The 24,262-nt window shown below is 41.1% G+C and overlaps 1 protein-coding gene across 2 annotated transcripts in view; it reads right to left on the bottom strand.

Moving 5' to 3' along the window:
- Window positions 1-19,677, bottom strand: part of tp53i11b (tumor protein p53 inducible protein 11b) — a 38,911-nt gene extending 19,234 nt beyond the window's left edge. Inside the window, exons 1-2 of one of the 2 annotated variants that reach the window (XM_028986438.1) lie at window positions 19,521-19,677; window positions 11,717-11,835 (exon numbers count right to left, since the gene is read on the bottom strand). The gene's annotated coding sequence lies outside the window, so the exon portion shown is untranslated. The remainder of the gene's footprint in view (window positions 1-11,716; window positions 11,836-19,520) is intronic. The other variant, XM_028986439.1, reaches the window with a different exon arrangement.
- Between the last annotated feature and the right edge of the window lie 4,585 nt (window positions 19,678-24,262).

Below are 24,262 nucleotides of genomic sequence, written 5' to 3'. Positions count from 1 at the left end.
AATATATAGGATGAAATTCAGTCCTGCAAGTAAAGTGGTTTTAAAGTGATGAAGTAAATGGAGTTCATCATTCTACAGTCTGGACAGTGTCTTCAGTTCTCTGTTTAGGCTAATGGTTACTGGAGTCTCCACTGAAATGATAACGGACCACAGCAGTCGAAGGATATTTCAGCAGCCGCCTCTCTGCCACGCCCTCAAAAGCCCAGGTTAATGACAGGAAGTCCATCTAGACTGCCATGATAGCATTACTTTAAGTGTTTTAAGCCTAATTCAATAGCAGTGATTCCAAAGCTATTATCCAGCAAGTCTCAAGAAGCAAGCATCTGTAAGTCATGCAGCATATACTGATTTATGTCCGACAATTTTCCAACACCCATCAGCAGTGTCTGGCTGTTGTCATGCACTGACGTTTGCAGGCTGGAGACTTTGTGGCACAGCGTAAACGGTGGACTGCTGCCAACCAGTAAACAGTCATCACATGGCGAACGCAGGAGCAATGCAATGATCCTGTGCAGAGCGCCCCGGCAGCCAAAGACTACACTACTGATACTCGCTTGAAATCTTACCTCTGCATGACTGGTGTAGCTAGCAGAATCATCAAATTCATATTCAAATTTTATTTGTCACATACATAGTCATACATGGTATGATATGCAGTGAAATGCTGAAAAGCTACAGACCACAGTATTGCAAATATACAATGGAAACCAATATGCATATATTGCAAACATAACCAAATATCACACTTTTATGTATTTAACAAAAAATATGTGTAACAGGTAGGGTGAAGGTGTGCAAATGAGTGGAAGTCAATGTATAAAGATTAAAAAAGAAAGAAAAAAAAGTAAAAAGAGCAGAGATTTTGTGCAATATGATTTTGTGCAAGTGATTTTGTGCAAAGAGTCCAGAGGGATTGAGAGTGAAAGTGCTGGAGTGTATGCACTTCACTTATTATTAGAGTTCTATGTAGTGTTGTTGTTGAGAGCTTGTATAGCCTGCGGGAAGAAGCTCCTCCTAATTCTCTCTGTGTTGGACTTCAGGGAGTGGAAGTGCTTCCCTGATTGCAGCAGAGAGAAAAGTCCATTGTTGGGGTACCTGAGGTCCTTCCACGATCGGAAGCGGTCCACTCTCTCCACTGGGCTTCTGTTGATGACAGGGGTCTGGTAGGTCCTCTCCTGCTTGGTACTAAAGTCCACTATTAACTCCTTTTTGTCTTGCTGACGTTCAGGTGGAGATTGTTCCTCTGGCACCAGCTCTCCAGATTTCCAACCCCTTCCAGGTAGGCCGTCTCGTCGTAGTCTGAGATCAGGCCCACCACAACAGAGTGGTCAGCAAACTTGATGATGGTGGTGGAGTTGGTAGTGGCTGCACAGTCGTATGTGTACAGGGAGTACAGCAGGGGCCTTATGGCACGGTGATCAATCATGCTGGAAAAGGCATTGTTCTACACCAAACTGTTCTTGGTTGGTTGGGAGAAGTTGCTGTCGGAGGATGTTTTGGTACCATTCGTTATTCATGTGATCTTCGGCAGAATTGTGAGTGATGAGAAGCAGCCCCACACATGAAAGATCTCAGGATGCTTTTCTGTTGGCACGAGACAGGACTGATGGTAGCACTCACATTGTCTTCTCTGGACAATTTTTCCAGATGCCCCAAACAATCGGAAATCAGATAAAATGATTTTACCCCATTCCCCAGCAGTCCAATCCCTGTACGTTAATACCAGAATACCAGTCTGTCCTTGATTTATTTCTTGGAGAGAATTGGCTTCTTTGCTGCCCTTCTTGACACAGGGCCATCCTCCAAAAGTCTTCGCCTCCTGTATATGCACATGCACTCACACCTGCCTGCTGCCATTCCTTAGCATGTTCTGTACTGGTGGCAGTCTTGCAATCTTAGTAGCAGCAATTTCCTTGCCTGTGAAGCCCTTTTTATGCAATGCATGACTATGCAATTTTTTATGCAACGCATGACATGACTGCACATGTTTCCTTGCAGGTAACCATGGTTAACAGAGGAAGAACAATGATTTCAAGCATCACCCTCCTTGTAAAGCATCCAGTCTGCTATTCTAACTCAATCAGCATGAAAGAATGAGCTCCAGCCTTGACAGAAATGATCTCAGCAAGTCCTTTTGTGGCAGGGCTAAAATGCAGTGTAAATGTTGTTTTTGGGAATTACTTTCATAGCAAAGAGGGACTTTGCAATTCATCTGATCACTCTTCATTACATTCAGAACTTTGTGAAAACCAGTATTTGTGTAATACTTTTGGTCACATGACTTTGTGCTGCTTGGGGCTGTACAAACCGCTGTACGCTCCAAACCAGATCCCGGGGATTACATTTCATAGGCAAGGCTGGACAATTGTTTTGAATATATTTGGCCATTAGAAAATCCCGTTTTATAAGTCTTAACCTTAGCTAAGCTAGGCTAATATAGCGAAGCTATGCATTCCTGTGTTCAAGTCAGCCTCCAAACAATGTTTTGGCTAAACGTAGGCATTAACTATTTAGACTGTTCTCAGCTGTTTAGTTAACTTCTCAAAATTTGAAGGTTTCCTAAAGAAATTCACCTCAGTTTACAAATCTTAACCTTAGCTAAGCTAGCAAAGCTATGCATCCCTGTGTCAGCCTCCAAACAACGTTTTGGTTAAACGTAAGAACTATAATACGGGATTTTATAATGGCCAAATATAATCAAAACAGTTGTTTAGCCTTACCAGGGTTTGTCGTTCGACAGTAATGTAAAAGAGTTTTTTGTGATTTATTTAATTTTGTAGAATATTGTATTTTGAAAGCACTGGGCATTTCAGGTTATAAGTAGTTTGTATGTTTATCATATCGCAATCGCATATCGCAATATTGATCTCAATAATCGCAATATGTCTTTTTCCCCAAATCATGCAGCCCTACCATGACTGTATAAATGACTCGTGCCAGATATGAAACATCCGCCGCCACAATAATGTCGGGTTCGGGCTTTTAAAAAGCTGTACTTGTCAGGCTGGGGTGTAACTTTTAAGTCCTGATTAAAGCTCTCATGATATACTTTCCCATTCCAAATGATTACATTTTTCAATTCATTTTTATCATAATTGGATAAAATTAATACAACGATGCAGTGTTGTAACCCTTGTGTTAACCCTTTCAAAGAGAGAGACGAGAATATCTGTGATAAACGTTGACCAAGCTCCACAGTGTTTACAGATTATGGAGCACAACCTTCTCCTGCAGCTGCCACCCGACACCATTTCATGCTCCGTCACAAGGACTTCCTCCACAGCGACAGACCAAAACAGAGCAGGGCACCCAGCTGTGACTCCCCACCACCTCACCTTCTGCACTCAGCACAGATGCATACCTCTCTCTCCCACACACACACACACACACACACACACACTTTTCAGCAATTCAGAATACAACAAGGCCTGATCTTGGCTTCAGGGGTGACTCTTTGCTGGGGGCAGGAAGCACATCTTCCCTAGTGTCTACAATAAACCTCCATCTTTTTTTGAGAGCTCACCTTTGTTTCTTTGTTTCTATTTGCCACATGTCGCAATGTGCAGAGGTCAAAGTTCATAAACATTCAGTTTTGACTGTAGTGTCTACAGAGGCTCGCTGGCCACAGCGAAATATTGCTCTTCAGGCACACGCGCCATGCTTGTCGCATTCATTCTGTAAGTAGCTTGAGACATTTTCCTTCCTTTTAAGCTGTGCAGTAGGGCTGAGTGAAAATTTAATCAAAATTCAGCTCTATCTCAGAGATCGGCTATGGGCATCAAAATGGAAGAAATGTGCGTATTTTATGTGGGTATTTACATTACTTTTAAATGGAGACACATGGCTGCCAGAAATCCCAAGTCTCCCACATATTGATAGTGGCTCATGGATGTGTGTAATACACCACAGCGACAAGAAGACGAATGGCAGCCACAAACCTGACATCACATATTCTAGAAATCCGAGACCATTTCACCATAGATAAAAGGTAAAGAGTACATTTATTTGCAACATTGAAATGGTGACCTGATAAGATCCTTTGTCCATTCCTGCAAAAAAAAAAAAAAAAATAGCAAATCTTCTCTGCAGCAGGGAATATCTGCTCTCAGAAGAAAGCAGGCCTGACTGGAGACCATGCTCAATTGCTGATATAACAGCCTTAAAATATTTGGCCTGGTTATCAGTGCTGGTCCTTGGCAAAGTATATTAAGTATATTTCTTGATTATTATTTGCTACATTATTTAAATAATCTCACGCTAAATGTAAAAGCTGGTAGCTAAATAGGAGCTGTTTTATAATTATGCAATTTATAATCTGATTAGCCTAATCAATTACAGTCTTTGCAAAATTAGAATAGTTGAAATGCCTGGATGCTATTAATGAGATGGTCTGTTCTTGTATTTTATGCTGCCCAGCCCTAATGGACTGATGGACTGCCACTCTGTTCTCTGTGCCTTGGCCTGGTACATTTCCAGTTTCCAGTGGTGTGTTCCTCTTTTCTATCCTGCTAAATGTGTGCACACAACGGAGTGAATAAACAGCAGCCAGCCCAGCATGAGATTAAACAGAAGTGACACTTTCAGACTCCATGTCCCATCCGCTCCTCACCTCATGACACACTCCCTCACACACATAAACACAGTGACACATTCAGCGAGTGTCTCAACCCCAGGAAAACACAGCTGAACAGGAACACGGGCCAATAATACAGCCCATTCCCTTTACATTTCAGTGATGTAATGGAGATTTATAGTAGTGAAGTTTAGTGACACATTCAAGACAAACAAATTGTAGTCAGATTGCTAAACATGAAGAAAGGAGTTATTGAGATCACATTCAAAGACACTGATGTACGTGTGGACAGGCAGGAAAACATGACTGAAAGTGAAAGTGAAGTGATTGTCACTTGTGATGCACAGCAGCACAGCACACGGTGCACACAGTCCTCTGCATTTAACCCATCACCATGAGTGAGCAGTGGGCAGCCATGACAGGCACCCGGGGAGCAGTGTGTGGGGATGGTGCTTTGCTCAGTGGCACCTCGGCAGATCGGGATTCGAACCCTTCCGATTACGGGGCTGCCCCCTTAGCCGCTAGGCCAAGTTGAACAAGGAGTTCTGCACGCTCTTTATTTTGTCATGCTCTCTTGTTCATTCCTGCACAGCAACTGAACTCTCATTAGCAAGACATCATCTGACAAGAATGAGAGGCATGTCATTGAAAAATGTCATAACACACACACACACACAGAAACATAATTAGAACTAACATATAATGTGTGTAATACAAAGGATGAGAAAATATTTATAGTATGACAGTAATAAAATTGATTATTAATAGATACTATTGTTGGTCTATGATAGTATCTGCATTAATTATTACAAATGAACAGTTATTTCTCCATCTCTCCAGTCCCTCACCGACTCAAGACATGACAAACGGCCAATATTAGTGCAATTAGTGCTGCAATCTAATGGCATGATGTGTTCACTAATGCAATTCTTTCACTTTAATAGATTAATTATAAAGCCCCTTTTAATAGTATTCGTACAGCGAAAACACGTTGCACTAATTGTAGAGGAAACTCAAAATGCTAAAATAAATCGCATATGGAAAATAACTAAAAAAAAAATGCTGTCTCTTATTTTATACAGCCTTCTGAGTTTAGGGTTAGCATTTACAGCAGCCTCAAGTTGTGATGTCTGTGTCACACGCTAACATTTGTAGTGAAAGTGGTGAACACGACGTCTACCATAGGCCAGGTCTAATAAATATTTGAAGTGATCTTGTGGGCCAAATATAATTACAAGTGTAATTGTTGGTGTAGATATTTAGATATTATTAGATTAGATCAATAATAAGGCCAGTCAGCTCCACACTCTACCAGTCCACACATTAAACACTGGAAAATTAGGCTGATTTTCTGTTACTTGTGACCAAAATGGGCGCAGTGTCAGCATGGCACTTCTGAAACGCAAGGACAAGGAAGATCAATGGATGCATTGTCCACCACCTCGTCACATTAGCATGAGCAGAGCCTTGACATGCAATCAGTAACCTGCCACCCTCTCAAGGAGGTGAGAGTCTGTACACAAGGCCATCGCAGATTCAGTGAGTACTAAAGTAGCCCTGATTTAGGGCTACTGATTTAGGCCAATTTAGATTGAGGAAATTGGAAGCTCGCCAGTCATCTTCAATTCTAAAACATTAAAAATATGCCAGCAGCAGCAGACCGGCCTGGGGGATCAGCAGGCAGGCAGAATTCGATTTAAAGCTAATTATCTGCAAGGGTGTTTAGCCTCCATTGGTCCTTCATAAAATCTAAATGATCTTCACACATTGTAGCCCATAAAAAGTCATACTTCTTATTTCATTGGAAATAAATTACTTCATTTATGTGGCGCTCTTCTGTCCATATAACACCACACAAAATATGTGGTTTGAAAGCTTTGTTAGTCATATGCAAAATGTTCTAGGTCAAGGGCAGGACCTATTAAAAGTTCCCCCCATTGTCTTTACTTGTTTCCCCCACTATATGAGAGATTTGTCGTTGTAACAATTTAATATAATATAAGAACTCCAAATAATGGCTCGCTTTCAACACAGTCTGTTTTTCTGCTATGGAGAAAATCTAAAACCGCTGTCAGGCCCAATGCACAAAAAATTATGCATGTTTTTCTAAACTCCCAGTAAGACTATAATGTTGTGTTTTAGATCTCTGGACACTCAGGAAAGATCAGCTTTTTCTCCATTCCCGCTGTGTGTGTGCGAGTTTCGAAGTGGCAGACAGAACACTCACTCGCTTGGATTCTATTGGTTGCACAAAAATACGTCACACAGTAGTCAAAGTTAAAAAATTACCACGGTGCTACAATAAGGCCACCGGGTGCAGTGGCACGCAGTGTGAAAGTCCAACCCGGTAAGAGGCTGCTCTGACATAGATCAAGCAACGTCATTATGATGTAATCGATTATGTTCGATGCGATGCGTCGATAATTTGATTAATTTCAACATAGTGTCCATCTATGAAATGAGTCTGACTTCTGATTATTTTTTGCCATTTTAAGTTCAGCTTTAGTCTCACACAATAATTGGATTTTGAAATCAAAATACAAAAAAAAAAAATACAAAAATAAAACAGCAACACTGCCATCTCCTTCTCACTATACATATATCTCCCATCTGCATAACAAAGTATAATAACCGATCATATTTATTTATTTGAATCAAGATTTTGAATAATTTCAGGGAGCTAAAACCCTCCCCAAATGCTGCTGCTGACAGTCTGTGATTACATTCACACATTAATTCACAGGATTTGACTACAATACCCCACAAACAATGCTATCCCTGAGGGCTCTTTAAGATGAAATTAAATCTGACACGTTAGCATGCTCCCTTGATACAGGATGATTTTCTCTACTGGCGCAAACCATGAACCACTGCTGCTCAATCTCATTATAAAAGGAGGAGTGGGAAATGAATCAAAAATGTTTCAAAACTGACAGTCAAAACCTCAAACTAGTCAGTCAATCTTGAGCCTGTTGGTTGTTATTATTATTATCCTTCAGGTGTGTCAAATTGGGGGTTTTAGTGTCGGGAGCAGAGTAATTAGTGTGTCAAAATTATTGGCAGCGCCCCGTATTGACCAATCACCACTTCTGCTTAGCACTCTGTCCTGCTAATGGATGCCAATCAATAAAAAAAAAAAAGGTGACACTAACAACACTTCTGATGACTTTTCAGTATGGCCACGGTCTTATAACCTACATTTATTATGTGATTTAAGGACTTGATTCAAAATTACATGCTGTTTTTTTCCACCACCCATTCCCGCCCCCTGACAAATGCCTTCAACAGAATTAGAAAAGACAGTCTTAATAGTAGGCTGACCACAGTAAAACAACCGGATTGAGTGAATGTGTCTTTGTTTGGCAGACCCCTCGGAAAGAAAGAGCCACTGATTGCTTTAAAGAAATGGTGCACAGTGCTCCAACACCAGAACTGTGGTCACCAGTTGTTAATGAGGCCTTTTATACAGTATCTGTGTGGAAACAGTAGAACACTGGTTTCAAGAAGATACATCTGGAGAAGACACTTTAATAGGTTCCTCACTAGAAATCTTCTCTTGCGTCATATGACCTTTTCTGAATAGTAAAAATTTTAAATGTATTTGTGTGACCGAGGAGTAGAGAGTTTCGTTGTGTATCTTTTTGGATCTCTGTGGGAGGGGCGGGTCTGCATGAGCCTTTTGCCCATTGATTGCTGGGCTAGGTTCTGGCATCACTGTAAGCGGATTAAAATAATGAATGAATGGAGGTCGTATGACCATCTTTTGAAGCTGAATCACCAATTTGATCTAAACACTGGTCCTGTCAGCATTAGTGTTGAGAAAAAAAAACAGTCAGTTTTACCACAACAAAAAATTCCATCACAGTTCTTCAGTTCTCCCTTGAAGAGAAGTGTTTTGAATCAACCGGAGTTAACCTCAACATCTAAAAAGGGTAAAATGAACAAAGTCAAGGTCTACAGGAGCACGAAATTCGAATAACTGCTGAGTTTATTCAATCTAATAATACACAGACAGCATGAACTCTTTTCAAAAGCCTTTGCCGAATCTTATCTACAGGGTCTTCAACAAAGGCAACATCTACAGCACCAGGACTTCCTGCTTGGAGGCATCTGCCGGGCGTTTTCAATATTTTACAATAAGAACACTGACATCAACAAGAACTGCCAATGGCTACTAAACAGTGCTTTAATTGGCTTCATGGAAAAAGCATATGAAAAAAGAAACCGTTTGAAACACTGCTGAAAGGGACACATTGTGCTCTGTTGCTCCAGGATCAAGATGATGGTCTGGCCTCCATATCTGAAGATCGGAATTCCACTAGACAGCAGTATGGATACAAACACACACACACACAATCTAACTCCATCCAATTATTAGGGCAGCCCCTCAGCAGTCCTGCAGTGTTATGTGCCATGCTGCCAACATCTCTTTAATGTAAAATACATAAAAGCAGCTAGGCTTTCAGGTGGTGAGAATGTTCACCTGGATTTGCATGTATTTACGTATATGTGGTTAGAATGTGTCAGAATATGGGTTTGTGGTGGCCTAGTGGGAAAGGAAGTGGACCCATAATGGGAATGTTGCCAGTTGGAATCCCGAGCCGCCAAGGTGTCACAAAGTAGAGGACACATTATGTTGTGCGCTGTGAATCATAATAACCAAATCACGTCACTTTAACTTTTTACTTAAAACTACTCAGACTAAGTCTACAAAATGTACAAAAATATATCACTGCAACAATCAATTCACACAAAGAGCTAAATAACATGTACAGATTGAATTGGTCATCCTTGTTATAAAAAGACTAGGGTTTCAATAATCAACTAATGCAATGCATAAAATGAAACCCTCTTCAGACCATTTGATCTGACCAGTGCACTGCTGGACTGGTCAGGCGTTATTAGTCATGAATAAGCCTCAATGCTCCTCTGATGATGCCACTTTAGCGGCTTGGTCTCAATTGTACCAAAGTACAACCCTGAGCACCCTGACGCCTCAGCATTGAGAAAAATTAATAGCTCAAACGTGTCGTGGTCTAGCTGAATCACTGCCAATCACTGAAAACCACACGTCTCAAGCATGTCAGCTCTTCACAGATGCCTGAAATCTGTAATTCTACCAGATTGTGAATCAAACATAAAACAGGGACTGTTTTTTATTTTTAATTATTTTATTTTATTGTATTTTTAACTATTAATAATTATTTCAACATTGGTTGAAAGTGATTTTTTGTCATATGTGATACACAGCACTCGGCACTCAATGTAATAAATAATCAGTAAATGTAGTGATCAGTGGGCAGCCATGAAAGTCAGCCGAGGAGCAGTGTTTGGTACCTTGATCAAGGGGACCTCCGTGGCACATTTATATTTACCAGATAAATGTGGTAAATGGGCATTTGCCATTTACCAGACACCCTTATACAGAGTGACTTACAATCCGTAGTTACAGGGACAGTCCCCCTGGACTGGGCTCAGGGAAAACAATGGGCGTAAGTACAGTTTGAAACTGTGACTTTGTGGTCTTCTGGTTCATAGGCAAGTGTCTTATCCACTAGGTTAATACCACCCCACTACATACACAGCCTACTACTAGTACCCACATTGGCGACTCAGGACTTGAACCTGCAACTTTCAGATCACAAGTCCACCAGTCCAATGATTTTAACTAACTTGCCTGTAATTGGCCATAATATTTCATGCAACCTGCAACCTGCTTATTCCAGATATGCATGCAAACCATGTAACTAAGAATCAGTTATATCAGATAACATTATGAACATGAGAATTTTAATTCTTCTGAATTCCATGTTTTCTATTATAAATGTATCTATTCACCTCAAACTGTGTGACTGTGGAGTGAATTGGAAAAAAGAACCAATGCAGTGCTGTTTACTTTTGGAAACCATGTAAATAATATGTGCATTTCATGCAAAGAACTATTTCACAATATTACACATCCTTCCATTTGTAAAATAAAAGTAATAGAAATAAACATAAATAAATAAACATTGGGGAGACCTGGAATACAAAAAAAGTTTTGCTCACTTTCATAATGAGCTGGAGCCATGATAGTAAAAACACATTTTGAATCAGCTGATTTATGTGGATGACCAAGAGTTTGCTGTACTGCGCGGAGATTGCTGAGTTTGCACGCAACCAATCAGGCAAGTGGTCCGGATTCGACACTAACAGCTTCTTTGCCATTGCTGACCGGCGTTTACATTGCGTTGGTGTACGTGACCACCCAGCCTCAACAGGAACACGTGTAGAGGGCTACACAAGTGCCAATTATACACAATTCCACACGCAAATGCATGTTTTAAAATGTGTGTGGTAGACAGTTTCTGGCTTGAGTAAAAAAGCATGGTAACTGCAGTTAATTATCTAATCGACTTGCTAGTACAAAACCCAAAATGATGTCCTGACCCACTTTAATAATTCACATTATCAAACATCCTATTACCATTCAGATCTGGCAAGGATGTGGAAGTAAATAAAGACTTTAATTGAGAGAATCATGATTTGTGCCATATTTCAAGACGACTGCCTCCTTGAGCACATCACCTTCTCTCCTGGCCCCACATGTACCCCCAAGGAACAACTCGAGTCCACCGCTACTGGCACCAGGCCACACACAGCTAAGAGAAAGTCAACTGGGATTTGGAGTGGTGATCCTAGCTGCTTAACATAGGGCTCCAGAAAAACCAGCTGCTTAACCCCCAGCACAGTCACATCCCCACATTTCCATTTACCACATACAGAATTAACAAAGCTTCAGTGAGCTTTTGCCATTTGCCAAAAACAGTCTGGCTGCAGACATGCAGACATGACTGCAGGAATCCACAGAAAGTGCTGACCAACAGTTCAGTGTGAATGGAGCATTATTCCCTCTCCGGAAGAAACACTGAATGTGCTGCAGTGTGCAGGACTCCACACTTCACTTACCCCGACGCCATGATGGCAATAGTCACCGGTCCAACCAAAACTCATTCTGTCACATCCCAGGATCACAAACAGACATTATTACAGTACATGGGAGGTTTCTGTGGCAGAACACACCCTGGTTGATTAGTGGATGTACTTATATTCTTTTATTGTGGTTAAAATAACGGTCTCTTTAGGAGGGACATTCTGACTTACCTCAGAGTAAGGGAATGTCTATGCCTGAAGGAAGCAGAGACTAACAGCTGACTTCCTGACCAGCAGCAGCAGGTGCTCCCTCCACAATCCAGACCTTCGCTTTGCCCCCTTCAGAAGTACTGCGTATGTAAAGAATGCAAGTTAGTGTAGAGTTGAAATGAGATTTGTAATATTACACATTACAATAATCACCTTATGTCACCCTTATGTGACTGAAATGTCACAGCCTAACCTCTTAATTGATTTTAGAAAAATATGATTCCATTAGGAATTCTCTATTAGTGAACCTGGTTTGTATTAATCATCTTTTGGTATTAACAATCAGTTGAATGTTTGAATTTGCAGGTCATAGTTATGCATTAATATAAAGATTGTCAGAGAAAACATGGAAAGGTCTCATTTCATGCTTAGGCACCCATAACTCCATGTTGTTGGCAAAGAAAGCACATGAGCTTTCAGGAAGGTAGCATGCTAGTGTTCTTCTACCGATTCTCCACTGAAAGTGTCCAGAAACACTGTGCATGATGCTTGCTGTGCAGCATAAAAACTGATTGGGACATCACATCATGATTGGGACATTTATGGCATAAGACGGCCTTATCCAGAGCGACTTATAACGTGCTTCCACGTTACCATCAATGTTTTCAACCTCTGAAAAGCATTAAGGCCAATCAGATAATGCATCTTATACAGCTTCAACTCCACAGAAATCACATTACTCTGCACTGAAAGCCCATCTTCAATACTAATACAGGGAGTGCAGAATTATTAGGCAAATGAGTATTTTGTCCACATCATCCTCTTCATGCATGTTGTCTTACTCCAAGCTGTATAGGCTCGAAAGCCTACTACCAATTAAGCATATTAGGTGATGTGCATCTCTGTAATGAGAAGGGGTGTGGTCTAATGACATCAACACCCTATATCAGTTGTGCATAATTATTAGGCAACTTCCTTTCCTTTGCCAAAATGGGTCAAAAGAAGGACTTGACAGGCTCAGAAAAGTCAACAATAGTGAGATATCTTGCAGAGGGATGCAGCACTCTTAAAATTGCAAAGCATCGAACAATCAAGCGTTTCATTCAAAATAGTCAACAGGGTCGCAAGAAGCGTGTGGAAACACCAAGGCGCAAAATAACTGCCCATGAACTGAGAAAAGTCAAGCGTGCAGCTGCCAAGATGCCACGTGCCACCAGTTTGGCCATATTTCAGAGCTGCAACATCACGGGAGTGCCCAAAAGCACAAGGTGTGCAATACTCAGAGACATGGCCAAGGTAAGAAAGTCTGAAAGACGACCACCACTGAACACCACTTGATGGGCCAGATGGATGGGCCCGTGGCTGGATTGGTAAAGGGCAGAGAGCTCCAGTCTGACTCAGACGCCAGCAAGGTGGAGGTGGAGTACTGGTTTGGGCTGGTATCATCAAAGATGAGCTTGTGGGGCCTTTTCGGGTTGAGGATGGAGTCAAGCTCAACTCCCAGTCCTACTGCCAGTTTCTGGAAGACACTTTCTTCAAGCAGTGGTACAGGAAGAAGTCTGCATCCTTCAAGAAAAACATGATTTTCATGCAGGACAATGCTCCATCTCACGTGTCCACAGCGTGGCAGGCAAGAAAGAGTATAAAAGAAGGAAAACTAATGACATGGCCTCCTTGTTCACCTGATCTGAACCCCATTGAGAACCTGTGGTCCATCATCAAATGTGAGATTTACAAGGAGGGAAAACAGTACACCTCTCTGAACAGTGTCTGGGAGGCTGTGGTTGCTGCTGCACGCAATGTTGATGGTGAACAGATCATAACACTGACAGAATTCATGGATGGCAGCCTTTTGAATGTCCTTGCAAAGAAAGGTCGCTGATTTGTTTTTGTTTTTGAATGTCAGAAATGTATATTTGAGAATGTGGAGATGTTATATTGGTTTCACTGGTAAAAATAAATTTGAAATGGGTATATATTTGCCTAATAATTATGCACAGTAATAGTCACCTGCACACACAGATATCCCCCTAAAATAGCTAAAAATAAAAACAAACTAAAAACTACTTCCAAAAACATTCAGCTTTGATATTAATGAGTTTTTTTGGGTTCATTGAGAACATGGTTGTTGTTCAATAATAAAATTATTCCTCAAAAATACAACTTGCCTAATAATTCTGCACTCCCTGTATAGGAGGTTTTCTTACAGAAAGTGTCAGCTGACAGAAGTAACCCACAGCTGACCAACAGGACAAAACAGAAGGTAATGAGAAGGTACAGATGCACTTTTCTATGGGGATATGCACAGTAAAGCCTGTAAATTGTCTACAGGGAATCATGACATTCCATGTTGGACAATAACCATGAAGGCTAAAAGTCTACCTTTAATATGTATCTATGATGATTGCAGCCATTTAAATTAAAGTTCCATAACTAAACTTACTGAATTGAGCAACGTCACTGAGGCAACCTCTGGTCACATTAAGCTTCACCTAGTAAAATCATGTTCCAGTGATATTTAAAGGCACAATAAGTCCTCTCAGCCAATCAAAATACCATGACAGAACCAACTGTAATATCTTTGAGAACAAAGCTATAAAACAGGCTATTAACAACTGGCTTCAAACAGGCTATTAATACACTAACTAAGAAAACAGTGGACAAAATAAAGATATATATATATACCTCAAATTAAACTGTGCTTTTTAATTTTTTAAGTACATTTCCCATCCGTAGTTGCATGGCAATGGTAGCATCAAGGCAGTCTGTTACATGTACTTAATCACAGTTAATAATGAAGAAACATGGGTACAAAAAGGCTACAGATACCCTTTTCAAATTGAGAAAATGGAGAATCTCCTGCGGGTGAGCTGAGGAATGAAACCACACACAGTGCAAGTTGAATATATAACGAGGAACATATAAAACATGAATGCAGCTAGTGTTCATATCGCCAAAGACCAACAGAAATGGCCGGACAAACAGAACAACTCTGACATCCATCGGCATGAACATCAATGGAAAGCCGAGCACTAATGGCACCACCACGTGAGCCTTTGTGCTCACTTTGCGACTTCCCTATACAACACGGAAAATGCCACAGGCTTTATCTTCTGGACCTTCTGTTTATCATACAAAATACCCTATCCCATTAGTCTCTACATCTCCAGCGTGCGACTTACATCCCAATCTGTGAATAACATTAGCTCAGAACCAAAACATTTATTTTAGCAAAAGCCTTTTTAGATCTAAGTATTTTGTAAAAAGGATTTTGTTTAAAGATCTTTAGTGACTCAGCTGTTGGAACCTGTTGGAACATCTAGTGGAACCTGATTCCACCACCTCATCTCCATGACAGAGAAGAGTCTAGATGAAGGCTTTTCCAGTACCTTGAGAGATTGTGGTACCAGTGGAGCAGTGCTGGAGGATCGGAGAGATCAAGGTGCAGAGCGAGGAGTGATGAAAGATCTGAGGTAGGAGGATGCTCAAGCATCAGTATTTTAAATCTGATGCGGGGGCAGCTACAGGAAGTCAGTGGAGAGAACGCAGCACTGGAGTGGTGTGGGAGAATTTGGGAAGGTGAAATCAAACTGTGCTGCAGCGTTCTGCAGGTTGAGAAGCGCTAATGTGCAGAACAGCAAATCACTAAAAAGAGTTAAGATAAGGTAATAAAATTGAAATTATTGTTCTACCGGGGGACCACTGAGAGTGTTCTCTGCTGCTACATCACTGTCTGGTACAGGAACTGTCGCTGAGCAGAAGGCCCTGCAGCGGATAGTGAAGACAGCAGAGCACATCATCAGGGTTCCACCTCCACCATCTCCCAGCTTTACGAGAAACACCTCATCCGTCGACCTCGGAACATAGTCCGTCCAGCAGACGGTTCCGCAGCATCAGAACTGAAACTGCCAGACACTGCAAAAACTCTCAATGCACTGCCATCACCAAAAAAATGATAAACTCAACACACTTCCAAGCCTTATGCACCTGATCTTTGCACATCTCTGCTCAATGCGAGCAGCTACCGGGAGCCAGTGGAGGGAGGTAAGAAGAGGTGTAACATGGGTGTATTTTGGCTGATTGAAGATGAGACGGGCTGCCACATTTTGGACCATCTGGAGTGGTTTTATGGTGACTGCAGAGGCTCCAGCCAGGAGAGAGTTACAATAAACGAGTTTCGAGATGACCATTGCCTGGATGAGGAGCTGTGAACCTGCAGGATCCGGAGATCGCAGCAACGTGATGGTTCAGACTCAGTTTGTAGACAAACCAGACTCCAAGGTTTTTTGCAGACGCCGTAGGTGTTAACAGTAGCGAGCCAATTTAAATTGAGAGGTTTTGCTGAGGGGAGTTGTTGCCCGGAAAGATCAGAATCTCTGTTTTGGATAAGTTCAATCATTCTGATGTAGTTAGTTGTTTTGTTTTAAATGAAAATGTGTTATTTATGGACACTTGAGCTGCTGCCTTATAAAAAGTCTCTGAAGTGCTCACTCACTCTGGAGTCTCTGCTCACTGTTGGCTGCTGATTCATTTGAAAGGTCTGTGCGTGGCAGCACTTTTGTTGATGTTGATCAGCGTAATCAAGGTACAATTAGCATGGCGAGACTCCGTAATCAACGGCTGATCGAGAGTTAGTGTGACTAACCCGAAATAACCCAGATACTAATAAAATGTATTTTTGCTAAATAAAAACTATACTAAACTACTATTCTATAGTATGTCTCTTCATTTTCATTGAAAACATTTCCTCTTGTTTAATCTGATTGTTATAATTGATACTAACTAGGGGTGTTGGCAAGGATCTTATACAATACATTTCCCGATACGATTATATCATGATATATTTTGATACTGTACATATTTCGATATTATACACTTCACTGAATATGACAGAATATGATTGTCATTGTGAAACACTGCAGCACAGCACACAGTGGTACAACGAAATGTGTCCTCTGCATTTAACCATCACCCCTAGTCAGTCATTTAACCATCACCTATTTCCTTACCTGCTAGGCCACCACTGGCCCATAATAAGATTGACGAAGCCGGGATTCGAACCACAGTTGCCTACACCAGAGACTGGCAACATTTCTGAGAACTGGAAGAGGCAGAATATGTAAAAACTGAGCTGATACATAAGATATTATGTGTAGATGACAACTGTGTAGATGACGTTACATTAATAATTCAGCCAAAAGAACGTAACTCAGAACTGAATTCTGAATTAAATTTGTATAAGAATTTTAATACTTGATGTCCCTGTATCGATACAATATCACCACATAAAACAGGACAATATATTGCTGGATCAATATTTTCGAACAACCCTACTACTAACCGATCATTTTCTTAAACCTATTGCACTGACCAAACCCTGCTCTTACACTTGACACCTTTTGTTTTAATTTTTCCCATGGTTTCTCCCATTTTTTCTCCATGAGCTTTTTAGTGGAATTTTTCTTTGTGTGCAGAAGGGTCAAGTGTGGGGGGTGTCAACTGCAGGCCCTGTCAAAGCCATTGAGACATACTGTGATTTTGGGCTAAATAAGAAACAATGATAGTTGTTGATTGCTTGAACCTGTATGTGTTACGACTGACAGACAATATTTTTCAGAACTCAGTCAGTCTGAAAATAATGGTATTGATACATGTTCTCACAGCCACTTCACAGAGCATAATCTCAACAGCCACCCATGGGCTTTATCTTTTACTGCTCTCAGAGTGAAGGGCTCAATCACAAGCCACTCACCAGTAACAACCCACTTATTTGTACCTTTACTGACACTGAGCACTCTAAAAATGGCTGTGAATTGCTATTCCTGACCTCACTGTAAACACCCACAACACATGGTCAGCTAAAGCAATTTGTGGTGCAAATGCAAAGCACAAGCTCATTTATTAAAATATAGAGTTAAAACCCTTTACAACACTGTGCGACAGCCATTGGGGCAGTGGTGGTCTAGTGGGTAAGGAAGCAGACCCGTAATTGAAAGGTTGCTGGTTCGAACCTTTTTATATATATATAAAAAAAACACAAATACCAGGTGGTAAAGACTGCATTATTATAATCAGATTAATCAAGAGGACATAATGTCTTATTTTTTCAGACATCATATAGTATATAGTATAGTATAGTATAATTTTATTAGTATCTGGGTTATTTCGGGTTAGTCACACTAACTCTCGATCAGCCGTTGATTACGGAGTCTCGCCATGCTAATTGTACCTTGATTACGCTGATCAACATCAACAAAAGTGCTGCCACGCACAGACCTTTCAAATGAATCAGCAGCCAACAGTGAGCAGAGACTCCAGAGTGAGTGAGCACTTCAGAGACTTTTTATAAGGCAGCAGCTCAAATGTCCATAAATAACACATTTTCATTTAAAACTAACTGCATCAGAATCAACCTTGGAAGATTTTGAACAGCATGTGGTGCTTAGTTTGCCCATTCCTCCACTGCCCCTTTCTGTAACTCGGCAATGTTACTGCCACTATGGCTCTCATGAGAATGGCTTCGAGCTTCAATGGCTCATGAAGTCCAGCAATAGCACATGCCACTCTTTCTGCAGAGACGTTACTGCCTTATACATCCTGGCCCCGCTTCCTCACGCGTACCCGAACACATGTTTTCAACATCCTCACAGGGGGAAATCCTGACAATATATAAAGCGTATAAAACACTGTATCAATCACACACACACACACTGTAAAACATATAAAAACACTGTATACACACTGTACAGCGTATAAAACACTGCATCAACAAACACATACACTGTACAGCGTATAAAACACTGCATCAACAAACACATACACTGTACAGCGTATAAAACAGTACATCAACACACACACACTGTACAGCGTATAAAACAGTACATCAACACACACACACTGTACAGTGTATAAAACACTGTACAGCCTATAAAAACACAGTAGCCTAGTAGGTAGCAGCCTAGTGGGTAACACACTCGCCTATGAACCAGAAGACCCAGGTTCAAATCCCACTTACTACCATTGTGTCCCTGATCAAGACACTTAACCCTAAGTTGCTCCGGGAGGGACTGTCCCCTGTAACTACTGATTGTAAGTCACTCTGGATAAGGGCGTCTGATAAATGCTGTAAATGTAAAATGTCAACACACTTTACAGTGTATAAAAACCCCGTACACTGTATACAGACTGTACAGCATAAAAAAGACACACACTGTACAGCGTGTAAAACACCGTATCAACAGCAACACACACTGCATATACTATATTTACATTGTACAATGCAGTCCACAGGCATGATTAACATATAAGCCACAATAGATATTAATATGGCTGAATTGTTGGAAGACCGCTGGCTTCCTCCTTGCTGCACGCTGTGAAGGAACCTCCAGCCCGCAGGTCACTTGTCCGACTGTGACCTGCGGGCTGGAGGTTCCTTCAGGTTCTCGGTTCTCCGTCGACGGTTCTAAAGCCTTGAGTCGGAAACACGTGAGAACGCGGGCTTTGTATTCTTTAAGAAATGTCAACTTCGTTTTTTTTTTTTTTTCAACTTCGTACTGCTTTCCTTGTGACCGCCTAACGCGTCTGACTATTTTCAATTGTCCACGCGAATTATTAACCCAACTCCGTTCCGACAGAACGGACAGTGAAGGTGAAACAAGGCGGCGTCTACCTTCACACAGAAAGCTCCGGCGTCCCTTTATTCACACGCGGTGGTGAAGCGCACATGGAATTAGACTTGAAATGAAAAGTGTGCAACTCGTGTGCGGCGCCCGTTCAGGGAAACTTGTATTTCGAACAAGTGAACGCGCGTGGACGTCTTCCTTACCGGAGAAGAAGCAGGCGACAGTTCCACGGTGCTCGTTATTCCGCCTCCGGACGGTCTGCAGTCACGAGAATTTTATTGACATCGCGGCGCTCTTTACGGTTCGCAAATATCACAGAATCCGAGCGACAGCGCCGCTCATCTACCGTAATGTCGCACTTTCACGCGCTACCGTAATATCTAGAGAGGGTGCGCACCGGTGCCCTTCAGAGTTCAGGAAATTGAGCACAGACATCCAGTGGCAATGGAATAAGCACTAATCACATCATCATATTCACCACCAGCCATCATCAAAAATATACAATTCTTATCCAACTCTGCAATAGCACCAATTCAGAAATTCATATTCAATAGTCAGGTCATTGTGGACAAAAACCCACTCCTACCTGTTCGTCAATAAAATCAGCCAGGCTGTTACATTTGCAGAATTTAGCTGACACCCCTATCCAGAGCGATTTACAGGGACAGTCCCCCTGGAGACACTCAGGTACAGAAATTATTGCACCTCCACGGTCCCAACTGTTCTATCTGCAAAAATGTCAACAATTCTGTGTTTTTCTGGCAATATGGGTTGCTGTGTGTAAATTAATGAGGAAAAAGATCAACTCAGCAAAAAAAGTATTCTAGCAAATGGCTGTAATATAACAAAGAATGAAAGATTAAAGGGGGCCTGGATACTTTCCAAACCCACTGTATATTTAATCTCAGATATTTATTTAAAACATATCTGAAAATGTGTTAATTTTTTGTACTGATTAAGCCTTGTGTAATTCATAATAGTTTATTTATAAGCAGTATTTAAAGCTGAATTCAAAGAATTGGATTAGAATAACAACAGACTGTAAAGCTCCCTTCATTTCCCATGCAACTGATAATGTGGCAGCACTATTGCATACAATCAAGATCAAAGGGAGATATGGCTTGTGAGTGATGTCAGATGGTCACATTTACCTAAGGAAACCAGTGGCACATGATGTTTTTCTTTTTAAGGGTCATTTGGAGTGTCATAAAATTGTATATGATAATACAATTTTTTTTTTTTCTAATTGATAATAAATATGGTATACATTTAAAAAATAAAATTATTGGTGACAAGTGGTGTACTGAAAACCTGCTTAAGGGCTGGAAAGATGTCCAGAATGAAAATGGCTAAAGTACTAAAAATAGCAACAGCAGATATGGAGGAGGACCGTAGGGGTATTATCTGTAGGCTTTCATCTGCTGCACACTCCTATTGCTTTGTTTGGTTAGCATGTACTCCAAAAGGCATAAAGATGTAGATTCAACGCTGATGCATAAATCTTTTCAGTCCCATTCCACATCTGAATGGGAGGGTTGCTTGTTATCTAAGACGTACACACATACACATAGAGACTAATGTGTTCGATTACATGCAGATTTCTTCCCACCCTTGGCAGCAGAAAACCCTGACTTTCCCCAATGTTTTGCATCCTTTTCAGTCAATGGTAAGATGATATATTGTGGAGAATGCTGAAATGCAAAGATGTACTGCTGCTGTTTTTTTAAATGGAAAGTTTATTGGACCTTCTGGTAGGTCCGATAAACTCTGCACCACAGGATCTTCTTTAGTAACTTGAAAGACTACAGAAAAGGTGTAAAACCCAAGGGTTGAATACATGCTGGCCAGTTCATTTAATTAAAAAGTGAACCTTCTTGTACAGTCAGGGAAATACATTTGATCTGATTTTGTTAGTTTGCCATCTAATGAAGAAATCATAAGTCTATAATTTTCAATGGTAGGTTTTTTTATGTGTCTAATTTTCCTTGGACAGCTCTTTGGTATTGACAATAGTGCAGAGTTTGGAATCTGGATAGATTGACTGCTTCTATGATGTCTTTTGTATTGTTGACGAGTTGAGAAGCTCCCAATGTCACCTACTTCCCTGTATAAAATACAACTGGGAGACAGAAATCTTGTTGACTGATAGGGGATCAAATACTTATTTAATTCATGAAAATGCTCATTTATTTCTAACTTGTTAAAAATGCTTTTAAAAATTTTATTTTATTGTTATGTCTCTCACTGTTAATAAATCTACCTGTTGGTAACATGTTAGGTAACATGGGGTGATGTGGAAAAAACCCAGTTCACGAGAGGTATTTTGTTCTTTTTGTATTTTGTTCTCAAGCTTTTTACCCCGTAATTCCACGCAGCATCATCTACATGCAGCTGCCTGGAGTCATGACTCTCAAACACCTTCTGTCTATATACACAATAGTTCTGACTTGTGTTACTGGCTGTCTAATGTGGAGCACTGACCGTGGGTTTTGTGTTCAGCATGTCTGGTCCAGTTGTCACATCAATAGATTCTGGCACAAGACAACAACAGAAAGTTGAACAAAATTGAACAAAAATGTTCAATTTGCCTTGACTTGCTGTCCCATAGTTACCAGATTACAACAAAATATGATATTCCTTTTAGAAAAAATACACTCCTTCTTCTGTCTCCATGTTAATGCATTTGGCATGCAAACGAAGGGTTAGTTATTGTCTGAGCTCCTTGTGGCCTTGGGCATATGAGGGCATATTTTGCCAGGAAGGATAATTCAATAACCCCTACGAATAAAGCTGACTCCAGCAGCGACAGAAGAGCAGCTGCTGCTCAGCTTGTCTCCCACAGCCTCCTCCATCAGAGTGGAATAAGACATGCACTCACCCACACACTCAGAGCCATACCAAGATTACAAGTGAACATGAACGCCATCACAAAAGCAACATGGTAAATCGGAGCAGGGTGTGCAACACACTACACACCTACACATTGCGTTTCTGCGCTGTGACAGAAAACTCATCAAGATATACATGTTAACAATCTGGATGGTCCTGAAGAAAATGTAAAATATCCACTTTTTTAATGTTTCTTGTAAGGAAGTGACTATTATTTGGCTATCTGTCACGACAGAGGGCAGACGGGGGAAGGAAGGGCCGAGACGGGACATCTGGGCAAAAGGGATCTTTTAAGAACACCAACGAAAATGCCACGAAGGCCAAAACAAAAGGAAACAAACAAGCCCACAGGCGTGAGGCACAAGGCCAGGAACATAAACCAGCACAAAGACGACGTTCACGTGTCCTGCTTCCATTAAGCCAAACTGGTGGCAGCTGGTATAGCATGTTCTCAGCAAATTTGTAAAAGATAAAATGAAAAATATACAGTTAAAGCATTTGCCAGACCCTTTTATCCAGAGTGATTTACATGAGTGTCCATCATAATAATCCCAATACAATCTGTGAATACCATTAGATTAATAACTCAGAAATCAACCATATTATTATTTTAATAAAAATGCATAATAGGCTTTTAAGCATTTCATTTGCGTTTTTGGTCACTCAGCTGTTGGAACATCTAATGGAAGCTCATTCCACCACCTCGTCTCCAAGACAGAGAAGAGTCTAGATGAATGCTTAACTTGTACGTTGAGAGATGGTGGTACCAGCAGTGCTGGAGGATCGGAGAGATCAAGGTGCAGAGCGAGGAGAGATGAGAGATCTGAGTTAGGAGGCTGTGACTCTCTCTTGGCTTTGTAGGCAAGCATCAGGTGTTAAATCTTATGTGAGGGCAGCTACAGGAAGCCTGTAGAATTTGGGAAGGTTAGAAAACAAGTCGTGCTGCAGCATTCTGGACCAGCTGAAGAAGGCGAGTAGCGCTAAGAGGCAGACCAGCCAGGAGTGAGATACAGTTGTCCCGATAAGTATCTGAGTAGACATGAGTTAATAGAAATGGACAAATCCTGCGAACGTTGAGAGAAAGGGCAATGTGGAAATGTGAGACAATTAGGAGAGGGAATTGTCCATGACCACCAAGCAGTGGCAGAGGGAGAGACTGGAGAATTGTCCAGGGAGATTTTAAGATCCTGTTGTGGGGTGGAATCATCGGGGATGAATAGCAGTTCAGTTTTGCTGGGGTTTAGATTCAGATGATATGCTGCCATCCATGATGTGATGTCATATGTGCAGTGTCATAAATTTAAGTGAAGTGATTGTCACACGTGATACACAGCAGCACAGCACACAGTGCACACAGTGAAATTTGTCCTCTGCATTTAACCCATCACCCTGAGTGAGCAGTGGGCAGCCATGACAGGCGCCCGGGGAGCAGTGTGTGGGGACAGTGCTTTGCTCAGTGGCACCTCAGTGGTACCTTGGCATATCGGGATTCGAACCGGCAACCTTCTGATTATGGGGCCGTTTCCTTAACCACTTGGCCACCACTGCCCCTGGTCTCATGATCACAGTGTTTAACTCTGTGGCTTCACCATGACAAGAGGAGGCCCCCAATAAGTTTTATAAAATATGTTCAATTAAAAATAGGACTATTGCTTTTGGGACACATCATATATAAGATGTGTAGTATTGATATTTACATTTGAAAATACATAGCTCTGTCCAGTGATGTTAATGGAAACAGTATACTTATATACAGTCATTTTTACTTGTCCTACTTAATTTTCTACTAAGGTTTTCTATGGTTCTAGATATGCAGTATCTTGATTATCATTTAGTGGAATGAGAAATACTTTGTCCTCAGTGATTGCATTAGTTATGTCACAACCACTTTAGTTATGTCAGATATGGAGTATGTAGGGGAGGCAGATCCTTGAATAAATATGCTGAACCGGTGCAAACAGATTATAAGAGGAACAACATTATCAGCGATGACGAACCCCTTCTCTATCCCATCCATACCTGCTCTCTATATGTACAAAAATGAAGAGCAAAAAGG

This window comes from Denticeps clupeoides, chromosome 7 (genome assembly GCF_900700375.1).
Source record: "Denticeps clupeoides chromosome 7, fDenClu1.1, whole genome shotgun sequence".
In the NCBI taxonomy this organism is placed as follows: Eukaryota; Metazoa; Chordata; class Actinopteri; order Clupeiformes; family Denticipitidae; genus Denticeps; species Denticeps clupeoides.
The sequence above is the reverse complement of the archived record's forward strand: the minus strand, read 5'-3'. Positions and strand labels throughout refer to the sequence as shown.